Here is a 6,000-nt window from a genome sequence, read left to right on the forward strand (position 1 = left end):
GTTCTTCGGTCATTTTATCCTGAATCTGAACAAAGTTTACCAAAGATTGTCTCCATTTCTCTACTTCAGACATCAGATATTAAAAGTTCTTTTAAAAAACATTTTAAAAACTCTAAACAATATGTAGACAATGTACAGAAGATCCACATGAAAAAAAAAACAAATTTTTAGACCTTTCACATATCTTCACATGTATTTTAGTTTGAGGCTTTGGAAGATATTTCTGGTTTGGTTCTTATAATTCCATTGCACTGACTGTGGCTGGATAATTGCAGAAAAATAATGTCTAATCTGTACTATAGTTTGAGTATCAGTCTTCAGTCCAAAATTTGCAGAGAGAAATGACTTGCAAATATAGCAATTTTTTTTGTACATAGAACTTAGAAAGAATGAAAACTTTTTCAGTTGCTGTTAATTAGATATCTAGGCCATGGGAATATTTCCCACATACTGCCACTAGCATAATCTGTAATGCATCACCATTTTTTCTTTTTGTGTTTGTAGCTTCTACCAGTTATGCTGTCTCAAGAATAGTTGGACAAGAGTTTTTACAGACAACCTGTTGGCTCTCCTGCATGGCCAGGATTATATTTCTCCCCCAGCTCTCAGATATGAAGACCCTGCTCCACAGCTCTGCACGTATGGATTTCTGTATGCAATAGTAATAACCCTTCCTCCTTTTGATTCTCTCAGTCAAAGACCTCCGTGCAGGTAATTCTCTTAATTCTCCTTTACACCCCACTTCCCTACCAGCTCTCAAATTCTCCTAGGGCAGACAAGATGCTCTAGGGGTACTTTTACTGTCCCCTTTTTTTTGACTGGCAGTTTTGCTCTATTGCTCACCTGCTTTGAGACACGTCAGCCCCTCACTTACAAGACAGGACTTTTACTGGTGTGCTGACTCCAGCTGTTACTGGCTCTTCTCTACTGTGGGGCAGACCCCGTCACAGAGGCCACCAATTTTATCTGCTCTGTGCCTCCATGGATTTATATCTCCAGAGGGGGCAGCAGGAGGTGAGACACTGCCCGAGAAGTCCGTGAGGTCCAGCTTAGTCTCCTTGAATCAAGGGGCACACGCTACCAAAGTTTTCTGGAAGGGAATGTGGTCTGCATGGTCACTGCTCATGATCAGGCTGGATGGGGCTCTGAACAACCTGATCTAGCTGTAGGTGTCTTTGCTCATCAAAGGGCAGCTGGACTAGATGACTTTTAAATGTCTCTATCAAATCAAACAACTCTATGGTTCTATAATTCTATATTTTTTCTTTTAATTGAGGTATTCAAAATACACATTGAGTACAATTTCAAATTACAACTGAATATATGCCTGACTGGATAATTTCTGTGATGATCTCCAAGCATTAAAATGCCTTCTCACTTACGTAAGTAATCTTAAATCCTATTAAATCCTCTTTCCTCATCATTCACAGACATTTTAATCTTGTAAATCAGGGTTCAAACTGATAATCAGGTTATTTGCTGTTTGCCCAGAGAAGTGGGAATCTCTCCCTCCTGGGAGATACTCAAAAGTGACTTGGACATGTTCCTGTGCAAACTGAACAAGGCGGCCCTCCTTGTGCAGTGGATTTGGACTAGATAGTGTTCAGATCTCTCTTCCAACTATAATCCTTCTGTGAATCTGTGATACTGTTATGGTAGTTGTCAGTATGTGGACTTGGTAACTTGATTTAGTCTCATCTACAGTTAAAGATAATTCAAATAAACAGTTAAGAGTGTCTTGGCTGGCATACAATAACTTTTTAAACTTGAGCAAACTTTTTTCCTGAGTCTTTATACTTTTTCCTTTTTTTCTTTTCCTTTTCCTTTTTTCAAATACCTTGAAAGTGTTGTGTAGTTATACACTGTACCTCTTTTATTGGAAGTCTTTGTCTCACCTAAATATTTTCCTTTCTAGTCTCACTGAAACCTGCACGATAATTTATATTCCTAAGATTCAACAGGAGGTTTATAAACCTGATTTCTCAGGGGCCACATCATCTGCTTGGTAGCCTCAAAACTGCCTTTCAGTGACTCCACTGCTCTCTGAATGCCTGCTTCCATGCTGAGTGTTTCATTTTTCTTCCTTTAATGAGGCATCTAGAGGGTTACACAACTATCATAACCACTGCTAGACCTCAAAATACTCAGAATGTGATTCCCAAAATAGACAACTCTTTAAAATCTTGGCAGGAAGGCTGAGTTGCATATGTCTGATCAGCTAATCAGCCTAGGTGCCTGGACAACACCATCAGCCACATATGACCAGTCTGGGGAGAGATCTTTATGGTAGGCAGGAAGGTATATAGAACAGAAGTTTAAGAACCTAATTTTTAATTTTCTCTTTGGTTTCATATCCAGAACATTTGGTTCATTAGCTCTTGTTCTGAGATCTTCTGTGTCAGAAGTGTGTTTTGCAAAACGTCCCTGAAGTCAAAATATTCAGTGCTGATTTTGCCCTGTCCTATTACTCTGTTTAGAAAGTAAACCAAGGAAATGTAGATATCATGTCAGATTAGCACAGTCTAAGGTACTATATGTCAGAAAAAATACTCAACTGTTCATCTATGATCCTCTAGTTCTCAGTAAATACAGTGTAATTAAACATAGATTGGAAAATGAAGTGTAAGTAGAAATCTCCACTTAATTTTGGCCAAAAGGCACATCTGGGTACTTTTAACATGGATCAGCTAATACAAAGTAATTAAACTGTAAGAACTTGGTTGTATGAAAATCCCAAGCATGCTTCCTTTATGTCTCAGAAATATCCTGGAACAATGATGTATGTCAATATCTCTGTACTACTATCCTTCCTTAATAATTCCATAATCAGAGCATGATTTCTTCGTCTGTTCAGTACTAGTCTTATCACACTTATTCTCCTTCATAGCTACAGTATGTGATCCAAATTCTCCTCCTATTGTGAAACATATCAGAACATATCCCTTTCTGATTAACAACAGACTTTGTGTATTATATTTCTACAGTTGGACATCCTCAACTGTGAGGATGTAAGGGAATTGAGTTAGAGACGTCCTGCAAAACCCTGTGAAGATTAATGTGCACTGCTGAATCTCTGACTACAGGAGATCCCACTGGACAATGGGATGACAAAAGAAAGATATTTTGTTATCTGTGGCCGTGATATTATGTCCCAGTCTCACCACACTACGAAGCAGTCATTCAGCTCCAAGAGCTGATGAAGACTGCAGAGATGAAGAAGATAGAATAGCAGAATGTTAAAAAAAAATTATTTGATCAGAATGATGCATCCAAAACTTCCTCCTAAGACAGACTGTAGCTTGGAGATTACATTATTTAGCCTCATCAGAATAACACCTTGAAGATTAGTGACACCCTGCATGAATCTGAATGCCAGCTGTTTTTAATACATTTGAACTCCACCAGCTTTTCTGTAGAAATCTCAGTATAGTTGCTGTCAAAAGCTGTACAATACATTTCTGCTGTAATTCCTGATATGCTTCATAATCACACATGGAGATGGATTAAAAACGAGTAAACACAATGTGTACATGTGTTACTTCTCTCAGATATGAGACTGTCCACTCCTTGTTTTCCTGTGTTTGAAAAATTGAAAAAATTTAGAATGACTCCACTTTGCTGTTTTTTATTGACATAGTTTGCTGAATATGTTGGTTTGAGTCTTATTTTCATATCTAGAGAATGCAGAAACAGTCCCATCTCAAAGTTTGTTTCATACTAAAAGCAATATTTTCTTAGTAAATGAAGGACATTATGCGCAGCCTGCTTCAGGGAGCCAGCCTGCTTTGAAGAGGGGTCAGACTCCATGATCTCTAGAGGTCCCTTCCCATTCTGCGATTGTGATATATTGGGAAGATAAATTCAAAAAGTAATGGTCTGTTACACAATAGACTGTGTAAGACTGTGTCAAATCTGGGGTCCATTCCTGCTGGATTTCACCATTATATGTTGCAAGAGGGGTGTATTAGCTTGATTTTAAGTGGAATTTTGGTATCATGGCATAAACCAAATTTTTATACTAAAAAAAGCTTTGCAGAAGTAGGAGAAAGAAAAGGATAAGAGGATATTTCCACAAAAGACCAAAAAATTACATTATTTATGAGGTAACACACGGGGCAAAAAAAAGAAAAAAAGAAGCCTTGAATGCAATAGAGTCTCTATCACACTACCAAGCTATCAGAAAGCTGTTTTATTTTTTTTTAATTATTTCTGTAATACTTTTCAGTCTCCTGCAAAAAGGAAGAAAAGCAGCTCTACCTACCCTTAGAAAAGCTGTTTAGCTAGCATACTGTAGAAATGTCTTCCTCAGCTAGTTACTGCCATTTTATATCACTGCAGCATATGGGATCAAAGACTAGATCTGCCACCTCCTGTTTACAGTGGGCTGGAGCAGTCACAGAAGTGTCAGGGCTGTTTTCTGCATCATGTGATTGGGAATAAGACATGCAGTGTTAGATTGCTACCAACAGGATGATTTATTCCTATTTTTGCATTTGACCTACAGTGTCATGCACCTAGAGCTAAAATTTTGAACCCCAAACAGAAAGTGTCTTTTTGTATCTTTTCAAATACTACTGATTGGACAAGAAATATCAGTCACAAAGATGCAAACAATAGTGTTATTTCAGAGGAATTCTAAAAGCTAAATCATAGACAGGAAAAAAGTTGGAAATGAAATTTTAAATGTATTATTCCAAATAATTTGCTCTGAAAGTAAAGCTTCCTATTTCTATAAATAATTTCTAGAATAGATACAAAGAGCACAACAACACTATTTGATTGAACACATTCTCAACTACGAAACACTATTTTGCAACGTAATTGCCATCATTATCTATGTATTTTCACCAGCAATGAACTAAATCCTGCAATCCTTACTTGTAAAACTCTGCACCAGTGGGAGTAACCCACTGTCACCCTCACCTTGGCTGAAATATACCACACACCACCTTACTTGCTCACCTGCGTTGTTTTGTCTCCATAAACATTCAGCAAGTGTCCATCAATGCCAATGGGTGTAATATTTCCAGCATGGAGGAATTCAGTGCCACACATTTGCGCCATACAAAATTCTAAGTCACACACCATTTCATCAGACTGCCCCACTGCTGCCATCTGTTCCATGGCAACAAAATGTAATAGAATATTCAAGGGAAGATTTGACTTCTACTGATGTATCAATCACATAATAAAATAAAAGGCATCACTTTCAGAGCAGCCCTCATAGATTTATGATGTTACAAGAAGACAAAACTGCAGTTAACCTGCACAAGGATTATATCCCAGGGCTTGAGCTTAGAAAGCATACTTTTATAATTCTGTTATTACAAATCTGTGTAAGCAGTGAGTAATTTTCATTTTACACTGATAATACAGAGTTTAACAATATCAGCTGACTGATATAAGTAATTCCTTTTAAAATTGATAATTCCCTTTGAAGATGAAGTTTAAAAACGCTTAAAAAGAAGGTATAAATTCAGAGTTTTGTTTAGGATACTCTAGGAGCTTTTGGTAGTCCAAAGTTGATCTTACACTTCTTGTTTACCTTTCCATCTTTGTTCAGGTTTTTCTTACTATATTCACCAAACATAGAACAGAGGTATCAGATTGCAACTTTCTCACTATGTGTGTGTATAATCAACAAATATTAAGATGGTATAATTACAAATTAAACAAGAGAGTTCGGTAAAGCAGATTATAACAAAAAGAGAATAGATAGAAAGCTTACCCATATCCTGGGCTCACTTACAAAACTCCAGCAGAGCAGATCTCCAGAAAAGAGCCTTCTCCCCTGGTAGGCAGCTCTTAAATTTGTCTAGGAGGGGTGGCTCCACCCCTTTGGGCAGCACGGGTGAATTGCCTTCACCTGTGCTCCTCTGGCTGACTTATTGCTCACCTCAGGTGATCAATCAGAGTCAGGCCGTGACTCAGCAGTTCCCATACAGTTCAGTACAAATTTTAATTTTCCCTTCACACTCTATGCCTGTTATTCAAGAACTT

At 37.6% G+C, this 6,000-nt stretch overlaps 1 long non-coding RNA gene across 1 annotated transcript in view; it reads right to left on the bottom strand.

The window, feature by feature from the left end:
- Positions 1-5,775, bottom strand: part of LOC125694716 (uncharacterized) — a 28,684-nt gene extending 22,909 nt beyond the window's left edge. The window contains exon 1 of the long non-coding RNA XR_007377671.1: positions 5,729-5,775. This is a non-coding gene — a long non-coding RNA (uncharacterized LOC125694716). The remainder of the gene's footprint in view (positions 1-5,728) is intronic.
- Between the last annotated feature and the right edge of the window lie 225 nt (positions 5,776-6,000).

Source organism: Lagopus muta, chromosome 6 (genome assembly GCF_023343835.1).
Source record: "Lagopus muta isolate bLagMut1 chromosome 6, bLagMut1 primary, whole genome shotgun sequence".
Taxonomy (NCBI): domain Eukaryota; kingdom Metazoa; phylum Chordata; class Aves; order Galliformes; family Phasianidae; genus Lagopus; species Lagopus muta.